The sequence below is a fragment of the Anomaloglossus baeobatrachus genome, chromosome 6, assembly GCF_048569485.1.
Source record: "Anomaloglossus baeobatrachus isolate aAnoBae1 chromosome 6, aAnoBae1.hap1, whole genome shotgun sequence".
NCBI lineage: Eukaryota > Metazoa > Chordata > Amphibia > Anura > Aromobatidae > Anomaloglossus > Anomaloglossus baeobatrachus.
The window spans coordinates 356,766,373-356,792,399 of NC_134358.1; the positions used below are offsets into that span (position 1 = coordinate 356,766,373).

At 46.1% G+C, this 26,027-nt stretch overlaps 1 protein-coding gene and 1 long non-coding RNA gene across 4 annotated transcripts in view; both read left to right on the forward strand.

Moving 5' to 3' along the window:
• SACM1L (SAC1 like phosphatidylinositide phosphatase) overlaps positions 1 to 26,027 on the forward strand; it is a 543,139-nt gene that overhangs the window by 90,388 nt on the left and 426,724 nt on the right. The gene's annotated exons all lie outside the window — the stretch shown is intronic.
• Positions 18,956 to 19,592, forward strand: LOC142244351 (uncharacterized). The gene is made up of 4 exons (XR_012724524.1): positions 18,956 to 19,003; positions 19,138 to 19,208; positions 19,315 to 19,383; positions 19,485 to 19,592. It is a non-coding gene; the product is annotated as an uncharacterized LOC142244351 (long non-coding RNA).

Here is a 26,027-nt window from a genome sequence, read left to right on the forward strand (position 1 = left end):
AAGGAAGACTTTACCTTCTTCTGTTGTTATACAAGCACATACAATAGGATCATTGTGGACATTACTCCACCCATCAATACTTAAGGTTAACAATTTTACCCTCCAGAGCTGTTGCACATTGCTCCATTTCTCTGTCATACACTTGATCCAGCAGTTTCCCTGCAACATCAGCTCTGCTGGGTGGACTGTATCCTGGTCTCAATGACTGAACCATATTAATGAAATGTGGGTTCTCAGTCAGACGGAAAGAAGAGTTCGTTGCATAAATAAACTGGGCAATTTTTTCATCAATCAACTCTTTTTCTAATCTGCTAGTTCTGATCACAAACCTATCTATGGTGGTTCCAGGAGGTAAAGGTTTTTTCTTCCTTTTGGGTGATGGTGATATGTGGCTGTGGGTGTCTGATGATGCTGCTGCTGCTAATGCAGCACTATCCTGGATGGATAACTCTGAAACTGTAGAACAGGATGATGGTGATCTTGGAGGTGGATAGTTTCCAGAATCCATGAATTCCCCTAAACAAAAAAAGTCAATGCTGTTATTTTATTGTTTATTATACAATTTCTGCTTATTGTACACAACACATCACTGCCCCTGCCCCAAAAGGAATATTTGTTTTTCTTCATAACTGTACTAAATGACAGTAATATGCAGTAATAATAAGAAATATAATTTTTCTCACACATGACAGTTCAGTATTTAGAAATAGGATTCAATAAAAATGTTTACCAACCTGAAGATCCTGCCTGTTCAGAAGTGTTTCTTTGGTCATCTTCATCACTGCACTTCTCATGATGTTGCCTCATTCGCGCCACCAGGCCTTGCATCTCTTTGTTGCATCGTTTGCATTTTGCACGCATGCCTGCCTTACTGATAGGCGAAGGAGCTTCATTAAAATATTCCCAAACTGGGTCTCTTTTACGGCCTGCTGCCATTATAAGGAAAGAATGTAATAAACCTCAGATCGTACACACAAACAGATCCAGACTTGTCTGTCTATGGCTATGCTGCAGTATTTTGCTCAAAGTTTCACTTTCATTTTCTTGTCTGCTTGCCCTTCCTCCTCCTCACACTTAGATTCACATTCTTCTTGTGTTGTGCAGATCTATTCCACTCCAAACAATCAGAAACATATTGTCTAACTTCTTGGACTTGGCACTGAAGGGGTTGATTCTGTATTCATAGGTTTGTAGAACAATAGGATTAAGGTCTTTTTCTCAACTCTGTTCATGTTGTAATATTTTTGCCGTGAAGAAGAGGCTGGGACCTCTGCGGAGTCAAATTCAGTTTTGAGAACTGCGTAAGTAAAGCGAGCGTCTGTGATAATATAGGAGAGAAACTGCCCACTAATCCTACAGAAACCTCTGGAAGAGCATGGCATTGTGAATGTTACACATATACAGCCTTTATTCTACTGAGTTAAACAACTCAGCTTTATCTCATGATGGAAGAACCTTTGATGGTAAAATATTTTCCTCAAAAAGCAGTTTATTGAAAAAAATCCGATTTAAATAAAAAAAAATCCGATTTTTTTTTTTTAATTTTTTTAAAAAAACATTGATTTTTATCCACCCTGCCTTGAACAATAATTCCTTTCTCGCCTTTTCATTGGGGGACACAGACAGTGGGTATTATGGTGTCTCCAGGGAGGCGTGACACTAGATTTGCAAAAGTGTTAGCTTCTCCCCCCTTAGCATATACTTTAGCTAGGCAGCAAACTAGCTCAGTTTTTTCTAGTGTCAGCAGGGAGGCTGAGATGTCTGGCCTGAGCTCTTACTGGTGCCTTAGGCCAGATTATTTGTTTTATTTTTTATTTTGTTTTTGCTTTTCATTCTATTTTTGATTATGGGGCAATACCGGGGTGTCTTGCCACCCTCGTCCCCCCCCCCCGCGTACGGGCAGAGGAAACCTGGCGTGCACAAGTCGTCAGTCTTCCCTTGCGCCCAAGTGGTCGGGTCTGCGTACTCTCCAGGCTCCCTGGAAGCACCTCACACCAAGGTAGCTCCAGAGGGCTGAGCAGAGCCAAGGACCTGCTTCAGCCTTGAGCCGAAGATGCGTCCCTGAGATCCCCGCATCCATCACCGACGCGTCTTCAGACGGAGCCAGGAGCAGGTAGGGAGACTACGAGTCATCTGTCCCCTGCATCCAAACCGCCGCCTGGAAAGGCGCCGGTGGGCTGCTGCAGGCCGTGATCCCGGGGAGCATCATTAATTTAGCCCCCGGCTTCGGCCTGCATTCTAGCAATGCCCCCTCTCACTGCTCTGGAAGCCACTCCCTCACTCAGGAGCAGCTCCTTTCCGATTGGCCATCACGCTTAGTCCCAGCCCTGAGACCAATCAGCCTCCGGGGGCCGTCTCTCTCCTCCATGCTGCCAGGAACACTGGACGCCATTTTCCACGTGGGGAGCAGACACGGGTGATATCGCCTCCTTGGCTCTGCACTTCTGCAGCACTATATACCGCTCTGCTCAGCGGTATATCGCTGTCTCTCTAGCGGTGTGTGCCTGCTGGCTAGCGGTGTATATCAGCTGTTAGCGGTATGTACTGGCTCTGCCTGCAGGTATATGCCGGCTGTTTGACAGTATATGCCATTTTGCTACGGTATATACCGGCTGTGCATAGCAGTCACTTTATAATACTGCTAGTGGCTCCTCACTCATATAACTCTACCCCTATAGGGCTGTCGGACTCTATTGCTGACATGCATAACCGCAAGGGTGATAAACCTTCCCAGGCGTCCTCGACGGACCTGTACTATGCCTGTACCACCTGTGGACGCTCGTTTTCTAATGGCCGACGCTATCCACTATGCTGGGGCTGCGATGCCCCTTCTACCGTGTCACATCCGACCCCGTTGCTGGACCAAGATGCCGTGCAGTCTCTGGATTCTGCTCTGGACACCGGCCTGGCAGCACCCCCGTCTGATGACGTAATGCCTGCATGGGCTCTTCTAATGTCTAAAAGGTTAGATGACCTTACCGCTGAGATATCCCAGCCGTCCTCAGGCTCCCACAGCCTTCCTCCGGCCCAGCTCCCTCAGAAGAGCCCGCCTGCTTCGTCTGGTCCCTCTTCCCCAGAACGTAAAAAGGCTGTTTCCAAAAGGCGTCATTGCGACCTCTACGCCTCATCCTACTCGGACGATGGTCAGTCTCACCGAGGTTCCGTGACCTTTAGTAGTCACGATTCTCAAGACTCTGACTCTGATTCAGTTGTCCTTTCTGAGTCTAGGCATATAGAAGACATACTAATTTCGGCTGTCAATCACTCTCTGTCGATCTCTGATCAGCCTCCTGACCCGACTTCTCAGTCGGCAATCAAGCGGGCCAAGAAGCCTCCTAAATCCTTTGCTCAGGATCCGTTTTTTCGGCAAATTATATCTAAACGGTGGGATCACCCTGATAGAAGGTTTAATAAAAAACCCTTCTCTTCATTCGCTTATCCCTTTCCCTCTGAAATGGTTAAGCCCTGGTCAGTACCCCCCATTGTGGATCCGCCAGTATCCAGACTGGCTAAACACACGGTCATGTCTTTTTCAGACAACGCGTCTCTCAAGGACTCGTCCGACCGCGCAGTTGATGCTGCGGTCAAATCTATTTTCCAGGCTTCGGGCTCCTCTCTTCGCCCCCTGTTTGCCTTAACATGGGTCACGAGAGCTGTGGGGGTGTGGAGCAAGAACCTAGGCAGGATGCTTTGCTCTTGTAATATTCCCCCGGCGGCTTTTGAGATCCTTGATTTGTTCTCTCTCGCCTATAATTAATTATTTTCTTCACGGCTCCCTAGATGCAGTTAGTTTGTCAGCCCTATCGGCGGCCAATGCCCGCAGAGTCCTTTGGCTAAAAATATGGAATGCGGACAGTGCCTCCAAGAAATCCCTGTCCACACTCCCCTTCCATGGCCTGCGTTTGTTTGGAGAATCCCTGGACAAACTCATATCTGAGACGACGGGTGGTAAAAGTACCATTCTACCTCAAAAGCGGCCTGTATCCAGGAATTTTAAAAAATCTCCTTGGCACAGGCAGTCGTTTCGGCCTGCCCGCCAAAAATCATCAGCCCAAGGATCGTCCCAACGCTCAGATCAAGGATACAGTCCCTCAAGGGGCTCTTCTTGGCATTCCCACTCCAAGCAACCTAAACCAAAAGGACCTCGCTCTGTACAGGCCCCCTCAGCATGACGCCAGGTATCCCTCAGATCCGACTCCTGTTGGAGGGCGGCTTGTGCTTTTTCGGGATATCTGGCTAGACCACACTCACGATGCTTGGGTTCGAGAAATCGTCACCTCAGGTTACAAGATCGATTTCCATTCCCTACCAGCCAACAGGTTTCTGCATTCTCGTCTTCCAAAGTCTCAAACGCAAAGCCAGACCTTATTTCAGGCCATAGCCTCTTTACAGAAAGCAAATGTTATCATTCCAGTGCCCCTGGAATAGCGTGGCAAAGGTTTCTATTTAAACCTTTTTGTCGTTCCCAAAAAAGATGGCTCTGTCTGCCCTATCTTGGACCTAAAACGGCTGAACAAATTCGTACGGATTCGAACATTCCGAATGGAATCATTGAGAGCAGTGCTAGCCGCCATGGAACCTGGAGAATTCCTAGCTTCCATAGACGTTCAAGATGCTTATTTACACATTCCCATTTGTCTCTCATCAACGGTTCCTTCGCTTTGCCGTAGGACACCATCATTTCCAATTCAGGGCCCTCCCCTTTGGGCTGGCCACTGCGCCTCGGGTCTTCACAAAGTTCATGGCGGCCGTCATGTCCATTTTACACCCCAAAGGCATCCTGGTCGTTCCCTATTTGGACGACCTTATCAAAGGGAGCTCTCTTCAAGTTTGCTCAGAAAGCGTGCAGATTTGCCTAGACACGCTGTCAAGGCTAGGGTGGCTAATCAACTTCAACAAGTCATCCCTCATTCCTCATCAGCGCATCACCTTTTTAGGTATGCTGATAGACATGGCTAAATCCCAGGTTTTTCTTCCAGAAGACAAGAGGTCTTCCCTGATCCGGGCCGCCCAATCCCTCCGCTCTCGCCGTCACACATCCCTTCGGAATGGAATGAGAGTGTTAGGCAAGATGGTGGCGGTCATAGAAGCCCTGTCCTTTGCCCAATTCCATCTGCGCCCTCTACAACTGGATCTTCTATCCTCCTGGGACAAGAATCCAGCTTCCCTAGACTGGTCAGTCCGCCTATCTCGGTCTGGTGGACTCAAGCCTCATCCCTATCTCAAGGGAAGTCCTTCCGCCCGGTCCACTGGCAAGTAGTCGCGACGGATGCCAGCCTGATAGGCGAGGGGGGGGCGGTGTTTCTCCACCACACTGTTCACGGACGCTGGTCTCCTTCCGAGCGCTCCCTGCACATTTAATGTTCTGGAGATCAGAGCCATATTTTTGGCCCTTCAGAATTTTCAACCCTTACTATTGGGCCTCCCTGTTCGGATCCAGTCAGACAATGCCACGGCCGTGGCTTACATCAACCGTCAAGGAGGAACTCGCAGCAGGGCAGCGATGAAAGAAGTATCCAGGATTCTTCTTTGGGCAGAGATGCACATTCCCATTTTCCAGGACCCCATGACAGCACCACAGGAGTTGCTTCCTCCGCCCTCTACAGGGACAGGAACACAAGAGGTTAAAAACCCCTCCCCCTCCCAACCTCTCCAGTGTTTTTCCTGTCCCTGTACAGGACGGACGTAGGAACTTACCGGGATGTACGGGGTCCAGGTGGATCGAGGGGGGGGCTCCGCTCTCTCTCCCTCCGGCCTGTTAAGACGCCCCAGGCCGACACCTCGCTGCACGGGGTCCCTGAGCCGCGCCAGTCGAGCTGCAGCTCCCGGCGCCTTCCGCTTCCCTCCGAGGGGAGGGCTCTCTGCCTCCTGCCTCCAGCCACGCGATGCTTCCGGGCACAGCGTGGAGAACGCCGGCGCATGTGCGGACACTGCACTTCCGGTTTCCGGGTTAGTACGGCCCCGAAAAATTGGCGCGAAATTTGAAACGGGACTTGGACGGCAGGACTGCGACCTGGACCCTTCACTCAGGTAATAAAAACCTGGAAGGGTAGGGGGGTGGTACATTGTTTTTCGTTAGGCTGCCAGCACTGCCTGTAATGGCTGAAAAGGAATCAGACACTAAAACCCCTAATTATGCCCAGGTCTCTGTAAGTGTCAGCCCTTCAGGGTTTCATTGCCCTGTAGCCAGGAGACTTGTCTGAGCCTTGCTCTTTTTTGCAGGGTGGAGGTTCTTCTGTGGGTTCTGGCACCATCCCCAAAAAGAAATGTACCGCTAAAGTTAAACGTTGTGCGGTGTGTGATGTTAAACTCCCTGACACCTGTGTTAAGAAGCTCTCCGAGACCTGTATTACAAAACTGATCTCTAAAGAGCAGACTACCCTCCTGTCGGACATGAGGTCCATGATACGGGAGGAGGTTCAGGCTGTCGTTGCGGATCTTTCAGTGGGCGGAACGCACGGTTCTCTCCATCTCGGCTATCCATCTCAGGGGCTCGGACAACCATCTTGCGGACTTCCTGAGCAGGCGCACGATCGACCCATCGGAATGGGAGCTGAAGGACAGTGTCTTTCAGGATCTGGTCAAAAGATGGGCTACACCCCAGGTAGATTTGTTCGCGTCCAGGACCAATGCCAAACTACAAATCTTCTTCTCTCTGAATCCACGGGTTGCTCCGGCTGCGTTCGACGCCATGGCCCAGCCTTGGTCCATCGGACTGGTGTACGCCTTTCCACCCCTGCCGTTGCTCCCCTGGGTACTCCGGAAGATTCAACAGGACGGCGCCCATGTGATTCTCATAGCCCCGTTTTGGCCCAAACGGAGCTGGTTCTCTTTGCTCAGAACCCTGTCAGTTGCAGATCCGGTTCTCCTTCCCCTGACGGGCGATCTCCGCAGCCAGGGTCCAGTGCTTCACCCGGGCCTGGCTCACCTTCAGCTGTCGGCCTGGATCTTGAAGGGCGGTTCCTGAGACGGAAAGGTTTGTCGCTTGATGTCATCTCTACACTTCAGGCAAGTCGTAAGCACATTACCCGGACCATCTACGGGAAAATCTGGAACAAATTCTGCTCTTTTCTGGGTGAAGAACCTGCTGACAGTTCTCGGCCTAATGTTCCGAAAATCTTGGATTTCCTGCAACTGGGATTCCGCAAGTGTCTTACGCCTAGCACTTTGAAAGTCCAAATATCAGCGCTCAGCGTCTTCTTTGACATGCCACTGGCGTCCAATCCCTGGATTGCCAGATTCGTGAAGGGGATTCAGCGCCTTCGCCCTACAATTCGGTCCTCAGTCCACAGTGCCTCCCTGGGATCTGACCTTGGTGCCTAATGGCCTTTGTGATTCCCCCTTTGAGCCCTTATCTACCATTTCGATGGAACATTTGTTCTTCAAGACGGTGTTTTTAGTGGCCATCACCACGGCTAAGCGGATTGGTGAATTACAGGCCTTGTCTATCAGGGAGCCGTATCTTCAGGTCCTGGATGACAGGATTGTGCTGAAACTTGATCTGAGGTTTCGCCCCAAGGTGGTCTCCTCTGCTACCCTAGAACAAGAAGTTGTTTTGCAATCACTACACGAACCAAAAGGAACAGCGGCTGCATTCCTTGGATGTGAGGCGGACAGTACTGAGCTATTTGGAGACCCGGAACTGGAGATTGGACTCCACCTTATTCCTTCAGTTTAGGGGAAAATATCGAGGGAAATCGGCATCTAAGGCTGTCCTGTCTCGATGGGTTCGGGCCACAATATCCTCAACCTATCAATTGGCGGGTAAGACCCCGCCAGATCACCTTAGAGCCCACTCCACTAGATCACTATCTACCACATGGGCAGAAAGGGCGGGAGCTTCTTTAGACCAGATTTGCAAAACTGCCACTTGGTCAGGTCCTAACACTTTTTGTAGACACTACAAGTTGGATATTCTGTCCTCCCACCAGACCTCGTTCGGTAGGAAGGTGCTCCAGGCAGTAGTCCCCCCTAAGGATAAATTAATTTGGTATTCTCCTGTGGTGCTGTCATGTGGTCCTGGAGAATATGAATTACTACCTACCGGTAATGATGTTTCCAGGATCCATCATGACAGCACCCTTATTTCCCTCCCTTTTGTTTCTACTGCGTGTGCATTTACCTTGTATGTAGCTCAAGCATAAATAAACTTGGTGTTATACCCATCCTGGTGTGGTACTTGAAAATCCACTGGAGAGGTTGGGAGGGGGAGGGGTTTTTAACCTCTTGTGTTCCTGTCCCTGTAGAGGGCGGAGGAAGCAACTTCTGTGGTGCTGTCATGATGGATCCTGGAAACATCATTACCGGTAGGTAGTAATTCCTATTATTTCAGCTGTCCATGTCCCATGGGTAGACAATTGGGCCGCAGACTTTCTCAGCAGGCAAGGTCTAGCGGCAGGGGAATGGTCCCTGCACGACGAAGTGTTCCATCAGATCACTCTTCATTGGGGACTCCCAGATGTGGACCTCATGGCTTCTCGGATGAACACCAAAATACATCCCTTCATATCCCGGTCGAGAGACCCACTAGCGCTCGGCTCCGACGCTCTAGTCTTTCCGTGGTCTCAGTTTCGTCTACCCTACATCTTCCCTCCGTTTCCTCTCATTCCGAGAGTAATCAAGAAAATCAAAGCGGAGGGAATCCCGGTGATCCTCGTGGCCCCGGACTGGCCCAGGAGAGCCTGGTACCCAGAGCTTCTCCAACTGCTCGGCGACACTCCCTGGCATCTTCCCGACCGCCTGGATCTTCTGTCGCAAGTTCCAATATTCCACCAGAATGCAGCACAGCTGCATTTGACGGCGTGGCGCTTGAATCCTTGATTCTAGCAAAATCAGGTCGGTCTTCTAAGGTAGTTCATACCATGCTTAATGCTCGGAAGCCCTCCTCCGCCAGTATCTACCACAGGACCTGGAAGACCTATCTTTCCTGGTGTGACAGTCATAATCGGGTTTCCTTACCTTTTCAATCCCTAATGTTCTTTCCTTTCTGCAAGACGGTCTGGACTCTGGTCTAGCTCTCAGTACCCTTAAAGGACAAGTTTCTGCCTTGTCAGTATTTTTCCAGAAGCGGCTGGCTTCTCGCCCTCAGGTCCGTACCTTTTCTTCAAGGGGTGGCGCATTTGGTCCCTCCTTATCGCCACCCCTTAGATCCCTGGGATCTGAATCTGGTTCTCGGAGCTCTTCAGCTTCCTCCCTTCGAACCTCTGAGAGAAATCTCTCTTCAACGACTATCCTGGAAGGTTGCCTTTTTAGTCGCCACTACCTCTATCAGGCGAGTGTCCGAACTGGCGGCCCTTTCCTGTCGCTCACCTTACCTGATTTTCCATCATGATAAGGTGGTTCTTCGGCCTTCCCCCCGCTTTTCTCCTGAAGGTCATATCTTCTCTCCACTTAAACGAGGACATTGTGTTGCCATCACTCTGCCCGGTCCCGGTCCACTCTTTTGAAAAAGCCCTTCACACTCTAGATCTCGTCAGGGCTCTGCGGATCTACATCTCCAGAATAGCGCCGTTGCGCAAGTCCGATGCCCTCTTCGTCTTCTCACAAGGACACAAAAAGGGCAATCCGGCTTCTAAATCCACGATTTTTCGATGGATTAGGACTGCCATCTGTGAGGCTTACAAAACACGAGATGTTGTTCCTCCTCAATGTGTGCGGGCCCACTCTACGCGAGCAGTGGGTGCTTCCTGGGCTACCCACCATCAGGTTTTGGCGGCCCAACTTTGCAAGGCCGCTACCTGGTCCAGTGTGCACACATTTACAAAATTTTACAGAGCGCATACGTATGCTTCCGCGGATGCTGCTCTTGGAAGACAAGTCCTTCAGGCGGCAGTGGCCCATTTATAAGTGGCCACTGCTCGTTTTTTTGACAGTGTTTTGATACGTGTTCACTGCAGTTGCAGTTGTTAGTCAGCTCTTAGTCTGATGTTATACACTGTTAATAGTTCAGTTCCCACCCAGGGACTGCTTTGGAACGTCCCACTGTCTGTGTCCCCCAATGAAAAGGCGAGAAAGGAAATTACATTTTTGTGTACTCACCGTAAAAATGTCTTCCTTGGAGCCTTTCACTGGGGGACACAGCTCCCACCCTTGTGTTTTTGTTCTTCTCCTACTGCTTTTACACTAAACTGAGCTAGTTTCCTGCCTAGCTAGGATATATGCTGTGGGGGGAGGAGCTAACACTTTTGCAAATCTAGTGTCACGCCTCCCTGGAGACACCATGATACCCACTGTCTGTGTCCCCCAATGAAAGGCTCTAAGAAAGACATTTTACGGTGAGTACACAAAAATGTCATTTTTTGTAATATTATAGAACATCTTGACAGATATCAAAATGCATAGTTAATAATTCTTATGTGAATAATATGAATTGCATTTTGTGATCAGTTTATAGATATAGAGATAGAGATAGATAGATAGATAGAGATATATATATATATATATATATAATATATTGTTACATCAATGAGTTTTTTTCATATGTTTTTCATCAGTGTGTGAGTATCTACTATATCTGATTTTTTTTTTGGTCAGTATAGAATTGTACATGATTAAGGCCAAGAGATTGTCAGAAACGCGTTGTCCCCACTGACCATTTAGTCCTACAAGGGGGTAGTCATGACTGTCCTGTATTTTTATTTATTTTCTAAATAAACCTGGATATTTTATATGAATTACTTCAAGCTGGTTCATCACAAGCGCCGTATCTATTTTCTTGCTTGTCTTCATACGTTTGCCCAAACTGAGTCCAGGCTGCTACTAGGACACCAGAGAACCATAGGCGGTGAGCTGACAACATTGACTTGTGTTTCATTCAAATGAAGTACAAACACGGAGAGAAAAGGAATGATCTCGCCCATCCAGGGGTTCCTACTGTCCATCACAGCAATTTTTTGTCAGACTGAGTTGTAGGTAGGCACCAGACTAGGTCCTTACAAGGACGGTCCACAACTGTTCCTTCTCGCCATCCCTTTTAAATGCCCCACATGCCTCCTGACACATTTCATCCTTCCACAGAACTCATCAGGGGAAAAGCCCTCTACTCCTCATAGGGCTTATGCTGATCAAACTTTGATCCAGCTCACCTCCGCCTGACATCCAAATGCTGAACACGGAAACCGGTCCTGCCACGGCCGTTTAAACATCCAAATGATAAATATATATTCTGGCTCCAAGCAATGGATACATTGTAATTTTCTTGAGGTGCAATACAGGTCACCTCCTTGGTATCACTGCCTTTGTCTGTATTGCACGTCTCAAGAAAATAAAAATGTATCCATTGCTTGGAGCCAGAATATATATATTTTTCATTTGGCTTATGCTGATGTCCAGGCACAGAGCACTAGACTGCTGTAGATAGGCAGTCCCATTCAAACTAACCTATATATACACAAATGTACCTAGGATCAAACCAATCAAAATTATCACCAGAGAAAAGCAGGCGTTAAGTCATTAAGACACCCCTGCTCTGTAATTCAACTATAGAGAAGAGTCCTGGAACCTATGCTGAAAACCCCATTTAAGCTGCGCTGTGCATGTGCACCGTAGAGGCTGACACTTGCGGGTAGACAGAAAGCTAAACCGCCACCCCCCCCCCCATTCCATTAGCTTAGGAGATGCACCACTTCCGAAGTGAAGTCCACCGGAAAGCAGACAGTGGAACGAACATCAGCACAGTGGGTGGTACGTTATCACCATGATCATGTGACACACATTCACACCCACAATTTCCATGCCAACCTGCGTCTCCACTTAGAGAGCCTCGCAGCAGGGATAAATGTCACCTGGACCACAGACCCTGCACCGCATAGAATCTCAAACTGTGCGCTGTCAAGCTGTTAAAGCACATATTGTCAAAATGCACAATGGATATTCCCCTTTTTTTTTTTTTTTTTTTTTTTTTTTTTTTTTACAATGGATATTTTGCAGCCTCACCCCGTACAAGAAATTCATATACCGTACATAGGCAATACTACCTTGTTAAAGCTAGATATATCATTCTTTCTAAATAGTCCTCATCAAAGCACTTTCTCCATATTAAGACAGACGTCTTTTGTTACATATGGACATTGATAGAGTACGTCTAGCCAGAAAGAGAGGTGTATAAAGCACTATGGTGAGTGGTGGTGTGTTTGTGTGTTTCTAATAAGGGATTAGAAATATGCACCCAGAACTGTTTGTGGCTCTGGGTGCATAGGGGACCCGACAGGTTCCCTATAATGAACCTCACCTACATGAGATAGATGCGATTAGAAGAATAAAAGTTATTGTTTCATAGGGAGACTAAGTAAAGTTGTCAGCCACAGTTTTGTGCAATTCTGAAAACTGGACACTGCTGAGCAGACGTCAGGAGTCCAGAGTAACCCTGCTGCCTTAATATAGTGAATGGATCCCGGGGGTGGTGGGGCTGTTATCTGATTCACATCATCGGGTGGCGCTATACTGTTATTCCTCAGTGCTGTTAAAACCTGGGCTCAGTAATAAGTACTCTGAACGATTGACATTAAAAGGCGTATCGACGGCCATTAAGGAATTAAAACAGATACCGGCAGAACATTTTTTGGGGGAATTAATATTTTATCACTTGGGAACATGGATACAAAAAGTTGACATAAGTAGGATTATGTTGTTGGCTTTTTTTGTTTCAATTAAATAACTGTATCGTTATTAGCTATGGATTGGCATTTATAGTTACATATGTTGATAAAAGACCTTGGTCCATCTAGTTCATCCTTCCTCCACCAACTATATATTTTGTCATTAAATAATTTATAACCAACAATGTTGTGTGTACTGAGGAAATAATCAGCACTTTTTTTAAAAGTTGATAATGTCAGTCATTACTCCCTCTTGTGGTAGGGCATTCCAGTCTGACTGCTCTAACTGTAAAGAAACCTTTCCTATTTAGCTGCCAAAATCACCTGTCTTCCACTCGCAGTTAGTGTCCCCTGTACTTAGTATTGTCATTTGAAGGAATGTCATGTGCCAGTCCTTTTGTATTGACCACACATGTATTTATTCATATAAATGAGATCTCCTCTGACACGTATTTTTTTTTTAAGTTAAACAAATCCAATGTTTTCAACCTGTCATCATATGGAAGGCCTTCAATTCCTTGTAGTAGTCTAGTTGCCCGCCCTTAAGCTGCCCGCCCTTGAACTGCCCGCCCTTGAACTGACTTCTGAATGCCTTTTTTAAAATGTAGAGCCCAAAGCTGGAACCCATATTCCAAATGTGGCCTTACAAGTGATTTATCAAAATTAAAGGATTAACCGGCATGGGGGCCCCCCTCCTTTTCAATAATTAGCCAAGGTAAAGCAGGCCGCTGGGGGATATTATCAGGGTGGGAAAGGCCACGGTCATTTGGCCATTCCCAGCCTAAAAATAGTAACCCACAGCCTGCCCAGAAGTGGCGCATCCGTTAGATGTGCCAAATCTGCACTACCCAACTCTTCCCAAGTTTGCCCTGGTGCGGTAGCATTTGGGGTAATAGTTAATGGGGTTGATGTCAGCTGCGAATTGACAGCTGATATCAATCCCAGAGTTTAGTAACGGATAAGTATGTATCAGACACCTCCATTACTAACCTGGTAAGTAAATGGGTAAAAAACAAAACACACACACGTGAAAAAATACTTTTATGGCAGTTCCGACAAATGTCCAACAAGTATTGTCCCACAATGTCCATCGTTTATTTATTTTTTTTTAATAGTTTCGTTCTGAGAAAGTTCTCAGAACGAGGTTCCATAGGTTACTGGCGGTGAACGCCAACCCTGGATTTTCCCAAACGCACTGATGTCAATTGAGTTACATGGAGACTGCAATATCCTGTGACAGAGGTGATGATGTTAGTAACCTTTATATGATGTCACAACTTTCACCGTGTATTGTGTTAGCAGAGGACTGTGCCAGACCCAGAGTTTTCCACGAACTTTTAGGTGATGTAAGGTTACTGACTACAGTGCCCGTGGGAAAATTGCTAATGCTGACAGGCAGTAACCTATGGACCCTCATTCTGAGAACTTTCTCAGAACAAGACTCCATAGGGATTGATGGCCGTCGTGTGGCATTAATGACCTGTTGGATTATTGTCGTAAATTCCAAAAATTTTTAACATTAACAAATTAGTGAACGAGGTTGTGTGGGGGAGTGTTTATCAAATAAAGTATTTTTATTTTAAACCACTTACCGGGTTAGTAATGGGAGTGTCTGATAGACGCCTTTCCATTACTAACCCCTGGGCTTGATGTAAACTGTCATTTAATGGAGTTGATGTCAGCTGTTAATTATTACCACTGCACCAGGGCAATCAGGAAGAGCCAAGTAAAGCGCAAGATTTGGTGCATCTGATGGATGTCACTTCTGAGCCATTTGCGAGCTGCTATTTTTATGCTGGGAACGAAGCGCCAAATAACCATGACCCTTCCCACTCTTATAATACTAGCCCTTGTGGTCTGCTTTACCTTGGCTGGACCCCATGCCATTTTTTGAAATATTACATACTGTATTTAAATCATTTTGAAAAACTGCATGGGTCCCCTCTGTTTTTGATAACCAGTCAAGGTAAAGCAGACAGCTGGTTGCAGACAGTAGCTGTCAGTTTTACGCTTATCAAAAATAAGGCGGAAGCCCACGTCATTATTTATTTTTTTTTCATAATTTAAATTATTTATTTTTATTAGTGGTGTGTGCCGGCCAATCACAGCCATGCCAATACTTGACATGGCTGTGATGGGGCTGGTAGTACCTACACTGAAAAAGCCTGCTGATTGGCTGCTCTGCAGCCTTTGAACAAGCTTTATTCAGATGACCAACCTGAACAGGAACTGGATGTACAGTTTAAAAGTCCAGGTTCAGTTTGAGACCTGGACAACCGGTGTTCGGTACGAACCCCGAACTTTACAGTCTTATCCATAGTAGGGATGATTTTTGATGTGCTATTTCAATGTGGTTGATATGAGTAACTTGTCCATCTTCAATCTGGCTGCTGAATTGTATAGTTTTTTCCTTTCACCACGACAGCGCCACCAGAGAGAGAGGTCCACTCATCTTAGGACAGGAAACCCACTGAAATAAAAGGGCGGCAACTCTACTGCATCAGTTCAGTTTCCTGTCCCAGGATGGGAGACCCAGATGGTGAAGGACGACTGTCCTGGGGTTGAGATCCGGCTGGAGAACTGGCTACTTCCACATCATCGTACTCAACCCTGGAAGCATCTTCGGGGGTATTTTTCCTTCGGGACAGAATGCAGGGGCCGTTTTTACCCTGTGTGTTTGGCATACCTGCTCGGCGACCTGTGACTGTCTCTGCAGTGAGTGCTGCAAATAAAGATCCAGGCTGCATTCCTGCTCTGTATCCATTGGCTGCCCCTGCAGGAATTGCCCTGTCTTCCTGCGGGTCTGTGTTCCTGCTCGGCGCCGTGTGCTGTCCCTGCAGTGGACCACGCCAGACAACGTTTGCTGCCTGTTCCAGCTCGGCGCCCGTCGGCAGTCGCTGCAGTTGAATGCGCCGGGTGAAGTTCTGGGTACTGGTGGCGAATGTGACATCGGCAGAGACCAGAAGCTGCCTCTGCACATGTGCAGGAGGCGGCAAGATAGCTATTACTTCTACAGAGGATAAAGTGGTGTGGGGGGGAATTATCGGATGCTCATACCCTACTCCATGTTTGACATGGAGGATCAACAGGAGACAATCCTAAAGCAGCGTCGGCAGCCATGCCAGAAAGGACGGTTGCAGCATAAAGAAAGTGGAGGTAGTCACTCCAGTGGTGTGCAGCCCATCCAGAGGTCGATGGTTTCCCGCAGGAGTCCCCAAGACACCACCGAGCCTACTGACCGGTACCTTGTGCATCTGCAGGTGGTAAGTGATCTCCGATTGTATTCCCAATGATGGGAGTTTTTTCTCTATTTTCTTTTTTTGTGTCCCATATGATAGACCCAGGAAAAGAACGGCGAAGGTTAAGAACAGGAGGGAATTCCCCTTTTGTAGGTCCCCCTTACCGTCTGAGACTCAGAAGAAGTTATTCAGTAACTGCATCAAACATACTATAGCCGAGGAAACCCCGGACTTTGTTTTCAGTCTTAAGGAAGTGATCAGAGTGAAAATCAGGGAGTCCCTTAAGGGCCTTTCCCATCCTGTGGTCAAGAAACCCTCCAGCAAGACTCGAGTACAGGATCAGGAGTCGCGGGAGACCTCAGATTCAGCCTCAGTTCTTCTCCTTCTCCTTCTTCCTCTTCTGAGGAGGACCTTGAGGGCAGGCCTTGTTTTCCCACAGCTGAGGTTAACCACCTTGTGAAAGCTGTCAGATCCACTATGGGTCTGGTGGATGCTAGAGGGCGTGAGTCCCTAAAAGATTTAATGTTTAGAGGCTTGGAACATAAAAATAAGCTTTCCTTCCCAGTTCATAATAAAATCAAGAAGCTGGTGGAGGATCAGTGTAGGAAACCCGGCGAGAGCTTACCTTCCCTGACTGTTAAAGAAGGAAGATTCCTCCCTCTGAGATCATTGTCCCAAGAGTGATGTGGTGGTAGCCAAGATGGTAAAGAAATCTTCACTTCTGTTTGAAGATCTAGGTAGTCTAAAGGATCAGCTCAATAAGAAAGCTGATAACTACCTGAGATCAGCTTGGAAAACGTCTGCTGGGGCACTTAGACTAGTGGAAGCAGGCACCTGTGTAGCCAGATCTTTAATGGTCTGGCTAAAGCAATTAGATCAGCTCCAAGATGTTGGCCCTTGCGAGAAGATCCACGCTGCTTTACCCCGGGCGAAAGAAGCTGCGGCTTTCTTGGCAGATGCATCAGGAGATACTTTGAGGCTGTCAGCGAAATCAGCAGCACTATCCAATTCAGCAAGAAGATTGCTGTATTTAAAGTGATGGCCAGGAGACTCCCTGTCTAAATCGAAATTGTGTGCCCTGCCTTGTGACAGGGAGTTTATTTGGGAAGCCTAGATGACCTCTTAGAAAATGGGGGCGATAGGAAGGAGGGGTTTCCTACCTTTTTTCTTCTGCTCTGTTTAGGACCCGTCCCTTCGGGAAGAAGTATCCTAGAATGAAGCCCCCTGCCACAGCCCAAGACAGCTGGAAGGTCACAAGGAGGAAACGGTCAGGTTTCATGTTTGGAGGTCTTTCCGGAGAATGTAAGAAGCCAGAACAGTAATGCGACCATCCAGGTGGGAGGAAGACTCTCCTCCTTTTTTTTTTTTTTCTCACCTTGGAGAAACATCTCTTCTAGTGACTGGATCCATGGAATTGTTAAGGAGGGCCTCAAACTTGAATTCCATTGGACCCCTCGAGGTCACAAATTATTACATCGCTCAGCAGGTCAGAAAATGAGCAGCTGGCCCTGCAACAGGAAGTGGAGGACCTTCTAAGGAAATCTGTGCTAGTAGAAGTCCCCCAGAGGGGAGGAGGGCTTCAGTCTTTTTTCCCCTCTAGTTTAGTGAAGAAGCGGTTCAGGGCCCGTTATCAAATTAAAGTGACTGAACAAGAGCTTAGTCTGTCATCATTTTAAGATGGAATCTGTGAAATCTGCAATAAAATTACTTTTCCCAGAGTGTTATATGGGAGTTCTGGACCTTTAAAGATGCATATTATCACATCCTAATTCACGCCTCCCATCAAAAATTCCTGAGAGTGGCCCTTCCTATAAGAGGAGAAATATTAGACCTTTTCAATTCTGAGCTCTTCCTTTTTAGGTTGGCTATGGCTCTGAGAGTGTTCACAAAGGTAGTGGAAGAGATGATGGCACACGTCCGCAAGAAGGAGATCCCCATAGTTCTCTGTCTGGATGACTTTTTAATAGTGGGAACTTTGGAGAAGCACTGCAGATCTAGTCCTAACCCTCAGAAAAGCCATGTCCCTTTTGGGGTCCCTGGTGGCGTGTATTCCGGTGGTTCCCTTGGTACAGTTCCATATTTGTACACTAGAGGAGAGGAGGTGCTGAGGGTGCAGAGTCAGTTAGGAGAATGTTTGGAAAGAGACTTAAAACTTTCTTCTCAAGTGTGTCCCTTAGCTGGTGGCTAGAGGTTCAGAATCTGTCAGCTGATGTTTTTTGGTAACTTCCAGTTTCAGATGTCATCACAACTGATACAAGCGCACTAGGTTGGGGGCCCTATTGAGGAATCGCATAGCTCAGAGGGGTTGGAGTCTTCAAGAACGTCAAGGTTTCTCAAATTTCAGAGAACTATCGTATTTTTTGGATTGTGAGACGCATTTTTCCTCCCAAACATTTGGGAGAAAAGTGAGAGATGCATCTTATAATCTGAATGTAGCTTACCAGGGTGGTGTAAAGGGGTCAGAAAACCACATAAACTAAACCTCAAAATAAATATCTTTATTAATAATATTGATTTAAAATATAGACACCATATGTCTTCCAAACAACAATAAACAAATACAAGGTGAGTGAAGCTTAGTTGAAAAATAGAAAAGTGTGAGAGAATGAGTAAACCTAAACCAGGAGGGGTGAATGCTTTGTATGTTTAAAAGGGGGCCCCCCATTGATACTGATTTAGTCTGCTTTTGTAGGTCTGACCTATAACAGGTGGGACCTCAGTACTTTTTTAATTTCTAGGACTAATAAGGAAGTCCTTTCATTACAGGCATATATTCTGCTCTCCCCTCTATCGGTGGCCTATCATTTTTTGCTGATTGCAGCAGGTTGTTACATAGATGTTCCTCGGATGGTATCTTCTCTTTTGCAGGTATACTTTTTGTGATTTGAGGGTTTATGCATGACTGATATGTAAATGGGGGTATGATGGAGTCCCCTTTTTTTCACATCTAGGAGCCGTGTTATGAAAATTCTCCAGGGATCAGGCTGGAGCAACTCCGACCCTGACATATTGGTGTCAAAGGGTAGATATAATGGCCTTTTGGGGTATGGCCCTCTGCTCCATCATGGCTCTAACAGGGATATTTTGATTATACATTACAGATTCTCTCCATTTAAATTGGAGAATATAATACATCCGTTGGACCCCGGATCACTAAGGAACAATCAGGTTCTTTTTGCATCTTCTATTTTTTATTACCATCCACATTATAGTGATCCTATGCCATATGTGGTTTTCAAGAATTTACGCATGTTGATACACGAAATGGGGGTATGATGTAGACTCCTTTATTTTACATACAGGAACCCTGTGGTGAGAATTCTCCAGGAATTAGGCTGGAACAACCACTACCTTGACTCATTTGATGCAAAGGGTAGATATAATTGCCTCTATTTAAATAATTTTTTTTTCTCTCTGGGGGGGGATGGCCCCCTACTCCATCATGACTCTAATGGTGATATTTTGATTATACATCGCAGGTTCTCTATTCACGTGAATTGGAGACCAATACACATCCGTTGGGCCATGGTTCATTGAGGAGGAATCAGGTTCTTTCTATGTGTTTATTGCCATCCTTGTCATAGTGACTCTGTGCAATCTGCATGTTGCCCTAAGGGACTTTTTCCTCTTCACTCTTTTTGTTTTGTAGTAAGTCCAAAGACATAACCCCTCTTATAAGTCCACTTATCCTGATGGAACAATAGGGGATCTTGTGAAAAAAGGATACAGTAATACCTGTCGCACCTATCCTGGTCAGAAGACTTATTGAGTCACTGGCTCTAATCATTTTCTAAGTAAGTCATCTTTGCTGCACGCATTGGTTCAAGGAAGCATGTTTAATCCTGAATTTGATTAGTGACACATGCCTGTCTTTCTTACAGGTGTCTTCTATCTTGTACCCCTGATGAACCCCCTTTCATTACGTTAGAAGGGGGGGAAACGCGTCGGGAGGAGCTGCAGGAGCCTGCGTGGCAGACCCTGTCGCTCCCTTCTAACAAATATCAAGTTTTCAGATTGAATATCTATTCAGTGAAAAAACCTACATTTAACGCTATTGTGTATTACATGTAGTTTTGTCTTTAATACACTCTGCACCTGGATGTTGGTGGTGGACACAAGCCAGTTGGAAATAGGGATAGTGAGGGCCAGCCATCTGGAGCGGGGGGGGTCCTAAACATTATGACACCCTCCGCTGGTAGGAAGGGTCATTGAGATATAGCTTAGGTTCTATGAAACCCGTTACCTACCACTGATCTTTTACTCATTCTCTCACGCTTTTCTATTTTTCAACTAAGCTTCACTCACCTTGTATTTGTTTATTGTTGTTTGGAAGACATATGGTGTCTATATTTTAAATCAATATTATTAATAAAGATATTTATTTTGAGGTTTAGTTTATGTGGTTTTCTGGTCATTCTACCTCGAATTTCTATTATTTTGTGGTTTTACGTAATCTTAAATGGCAGGCTTTCTATCAGGACCAATCAATACCAACAGATGGTTGGATGACGCTGAAGAAGTGTTTTCAGATAAGGTGGTAGATAGCCAAGGAACCGGGAAGGGCACCATTAGGAATCTCTTCTCTGAACTCTTAGACGTGTACAAACTCAATATAAAATCTTGGTGGGAAGTACAATCATTGGAACGATATATAAAGCAAAGGATTGTTCCCCGTGGCCTAAGAATCAATTTGATTCCCGCAGAACGGTCGAGAACCGAGAGACTCATTGGGAGGTGGGAGGAAGAGCTCACAAATTCCTCCATTAGGTTAATGACAATCCTCTTGGAGGAGGAGAAGATTACGCTGGAAAATAGTTCTAAAACTTTACAGAACTTAAGGGAAGAGGCAATTAAATTTAAGGGGGACCCTGAGTTTGTAACAAGAGAGACATCGTTGCAAGTCTCAGTGGATAAGTACCAACAAAATCTTAAGATTAGGAAACATAAGCATTTCCTAAGAGACTTGGGTGACTTCTCTGAGCAGAAGGAACCCCTTATTGGGGCTACTGGCCCCCCGGTTGACATTTCATCCTCTGACTGCTCTGATTCCGAATCCCAGGGATGACCTGAATTGAATAAGGGTAGAGGGAGAAGGAATAATCAGGGCAGATTCAACAATTGGGATAGGCAGGGTAATAGATATAGACAATGGGGTCGACCTTCTGGGAGATCTGGTTTGCCATTGCCCTATGGAGCACCCTATCAAAATGTAGTTCAACAAAGAACCATAGATTATGTAACCCCCCCTATGGTATCTCCTCCTGGACAATCTACTCCTCTAGGCCCACAACAAGGGGCATCTACTCATTTTTTAGGGGGACGAGATCCCTACAATCTACGACATCAAAATCAGAGAACTACCCGGAGAAAGTAGATCTCCATTCTGATGTAGAGAATCAGATTATTAATCTGTCTAGTTACCATCTGTCTAATATTGAGAGACGAGTCCTGGGTTATGGACTTTCCTTTGTTCCAACTGTCAGGTTTGACCCCTTCACTTGGGTGAAAGACATTGAATTGTTTCTTAGAAAGCTAAAATGGAAAAAATTCTTCGCACACAGTGATGAGGCTGAATGTGCACGTCTGGGCATCCCCCTTGAGATGCTAGAAGATGTTCGTTTACTATCTAGCTTGGGCGAGCTGAGCGGGGAGAACCTAGGATTAGGACCCTTTACCAATCTTAAGCCCAAAAATAAAAAAATGCCACCTAGTATGGACTTTAGCAGCCTTGATATTTTTTCTAAATTGGTGGAAAATGATCTCCGCGCCATTCAACCTAAATTGAGATCGGTTAAGCCCAATCTTACTATGGAGGAATGGCGGGCTTTGTCGGATTTGGAGAAAAACACACAGATTACCATCAAGCCATCCGATAAAGGTGGGAACCTGGTGGTAATGAATACTGTTGATTACCCAGGTATGTGTAAGAGAATTTTAGCGGATAAAACCACATATGAAATTCTCACCAGGGACCCCACAGGGGAATATTTGGGAGAACTTCTAGCCCTCCTAAATGAAGCCCTGGAATCAAGACTTATCTCTGATAAAGAATTTGAATTTCTGTATCAGAAATTCCCTGTTTGCGCCACTTTTTATGCGATCCCTAAGATCCACAAGGGGCTGCACCCACTGAGGGGTCGCCCTATCGTTTCAGGAATTGACGCCATGGCCCAGAATTCCAGCATATACTTGGACACGATCCTGCGCCCCTTCGTTACTAGCTTGCCTTCATACATAAGGGATACTAGTGATCTCATATCCAAGCTAGAGGGCATTGTATTAGAACCAGATACCATACTAGCATCTATTGATGTAGAGCAGCTCTACAGTAGTATTCCTCACGACAAAGGGTTGGAGGCGGTGCAATTCTTCCTCTCCACGCGCAGAAACCAATGCCGCGAGCACAGCAGATTTATTACCAACTTGCTATGTTTCATTTTGACACACAACTACTTCTCTTTTGACGGCAAGATATACCACCAGCTCAGGGGCACGGCGATGGGGAGCCCTTGTGCTCCCACATACGCCAACATGTTCCTGGGCTGGTGGGAGGATACCCACGTGTTCGTGGACGGGGATGTCATCTTTTCCCCCCATATACAATTTTGGGGGCGATATATAGATGACATCCTCGTCCTCTGGACGGGCGGCGAGTCACTGTTTGTGCAATTTTTGGACAAATTGAACTCAAACAACATCGGTCTGAGATTCACCTTCGAGATGAGCTTCAGTTCCTTAGCATTCCTAGATTTGAAAATCACTAGGGACTTGGAAGGGAATTTAGCTACAACCATTTATAGAAAGCCTACAGCCACGAATAGTCTCCTGAGGTGGGAGAGCTACCACCCCGCACCCCTCAGGAGGGGTATCCCTAAGGGACAGTTTCTTCGATTAAGAAGAAACTGTTCCTCCCTCAGTGATTTTGAGGGTCAGGCACAAGAGATGAAAAGACGATTCCAGCAGAGAGGTTACCCACCAAGGGTTATTGAACCTGCGTATAAACATGCGCAGTTTCAGTCAAGGAGAGAATTACTTAGGCCAAAAGAAAAACTGGGCGACAATGAGACCACAAGATTGGTGGCTACATTCGACGACCAAAACCCTAGGGTTATGGAAATACTCAGACAGTATTGGCCCATTTTAAGATCAGACCCGGATATAGGTAAATACGTCTCTCCACACCCAAGTGTTACCTTTAGGAGGGGGAAATCCATTAGGGATCACCTCACGCACAGCCATTTCATACCCCCAAGAGGGGAGGGGACTTGGCTGGACCGAAAACCACAGGGGACCTTTAGGTGTGGTAGATGCAGTTACTGCATCTTCATAAATCAGACTAAAGAATTTTCCAATCTGGGGACTGGCAGGGTCTTCAAGATCAGAGACTTTGCCAATTGCAGGACCCAGGGGGTGGTCTATCTCTGTACTTGCAGCTGCCCCCTGGGATATGTTGGCAAAACCAGGAGGCAGCTGCGAGTGAGGATTGGAGAACACCTGGGTGACATCAGCCACAAAAGAGATACGGCCATCTCACGGCATGTGAATGAGTACCACAATGGCGATACTAGAACCATCTCCTTTCAGGTCATAGAGGTGGTTAAAAAACCAGTACGTGGAGGAGATTGGGACAGAACCATCTTGCAACGTGAAGCAAGATGGATTTTTTTGCTGGGTGTAGTCTCCCCGGGGGGCTTGAATGAAAACATTAGTTATGTCAGCTTCATCTAATGGGAAAAAGGGTTGCTATAACTGATAGAAAGCCGTGATATTAAAATTTATGTGGGTCATCCATACCCACCTTGTTTCTTCTTTTTCTTTTTCATGTTTGTATATATTATATCTAAATTTCCTTGGACCATATGTAGTGTGTGAGGGATTGGTGCTTTTATATATACACATATAAAAATTTATAATATAAAACTAAAGAGGGGGGGGGGGTCATCAATGAGCGATAGGTCACCAAAGGGTATGATGAAGGGTCTCCCCTATAAACACTGGAGCTAGGAAATGGGGGATTTTTGACAAGAATTGTTACCAACGGGAAAATAATGCCTAACATTGTTGTACTCTCCTTAGCACGTTTGATCTATCATTGCTATTATCCGCCTCATTCCGTGGTCCTAATTGACCGTGGAATGCTTAAAGCTGATCAGGGATGACGTTTATCCCCGCTTGTCGTATTGTGTACGCCTTACAATAGGCATTCTATAATGTTAGACATATGGGGTGACTTTATATTTGTTAGTTAATCCAGCAAAATAGGCAGTTTTGTTTTAACGCAGCGTCATTCCTGTGACGCATGATTTCGGGCACGTACCTATCTGCATAAAAGCGATTAGCATTTTCCCTGCTAAATCTGACTGAGAATAGGAGGTGGGTGTTAACGCAGTGTCATTCGCCACAGCGTCAATCATATGACGCATACTTCCGGGCAGGTCTTTCGTGCATAGGATGATTAGCATCTTCCCTGCTAAAATCGATTGGAAATAAGAGGTGGGCGTCACCAGTATGCCAAGAGTCACACTCTTGGTTCTGATAGGATCATTCTCCTTTCAATCATTACGCAAACAGGAAGTGGGCGTGATCATTCACAACATCAGGAGATCCTGTGTCTCCATAGGTCCCTTTTCCTGTCACTCTTAAAGTGAGCAGGGAAGGGATGATGACTCCGCCCCTAACTTCCGGGACGCGGCGATTTTAAATACCCCTTCATAGTAGATCCATGTGCAGGACACTGACAACACTAGGATACAGGCAACATACTGGATTTCCAGCACCACTCCCTGCGTCTCAGATGTGCATCGGCACTCGGGACCCGGACAGGGTCTTTGCAGGTGGAGTGATCTAGAGGACTTCTTTGGGTATGTACCTTCCTCCTAAACCAGGTGGGGTGAATGCTTTGTATGTTTAAAAGGGGGCCCCCCATTGATACTGATTTAGTCTGCTTTTGTAGGTCTGACCTATAACAGGTGGGACCTCAGTACTTTTTTAATTTCTAGGACTAATAAGGAAGTCCTTTCATTACAGGCATATATTCTGCTCTCCCCTCTATCGGTGGCCTATCATTTTTTGCTGATTGCAGCAGGTTGTTACATAGATGTTCCTCGGATGGTATCTTCTCTTTTGCAGGTATACTTTTTGTGATTTGAGGGTTTATGCATGACTGATATGTAAATGGGGGGTATGATGGAGTCCCCTTTTTTTCACATCTAGGAGCCGTGTTATGAAAATTCTCCAGGGATCAGGCTGGAGCAACTCCGACCCTGACATATTGGTGTCAAAGGGTAGATATAATGGCCTTTTGGGGTATGGCCCTCTGCTCCATCATGGCTCTAACAGGGATATTTTGATTATACATTACAGATTCTCTCTTCATTTAAATTGGAGAATATAATACATCCGTTGGACCCCGGATCACTAAGGAACAATCAGGTTCTTTTTGCATCTTTTATTTTTTATTACCATCCACATTATAGTGATCCTATGCCATATGTGGTTTTCAAGAATTTACGCATGTTGATACACGAAATGGGGGTATGATGTAGACTCCTTTATTTTACATACAGGAACCCTGTGGTGAGAATTCTCCAGGAATTAGGCTGGAACAACCACTACCTTGACTCATTTGATGCAAAGGGTAGATATAATTGCCTCTATTTAAATAATTTTTTTTTTCTCTCTGGGGGGGGATGGCCCCCTACTCCATCATGACTCTAATGGTGATATTTTGATTATACATCGCAGGTTCTCTATTCACGTGAATTGGAGACCAATACACATCCGTTGGGCCATGGTTCATTGAGGAGGAATCAGGTTCTTTCTATGTGTTTATTGCCATCCTTGTCATAGTGACTCTGTGCAATCTGCATGTTGCCCTAAGGGACTTTTTCCTCTTCACTCTTTTTGTTTTGTAGTAAGTCCAAAGACATAACCCCTCTTATAAGTCCACTTATCCTGATGGAACAATAGGGGATCTTGTGAAAAAAGGATACAGTAATACCTGTCGCACCTATCCTGGTCAGAAGACTTATTGAGTCACTGGCTCTAATCATTTTCTAAGTAAGTCATCTTTGCTGCACGCATTGGTTCAAGGAAGCATGTTTAATCCTGAATTTGATTAGTGACACATGCCTGTCTTTCTATCTTGTACCCCTGATGAACCCCCTTTCATTACGTTAGAAGGGGGGGAAAC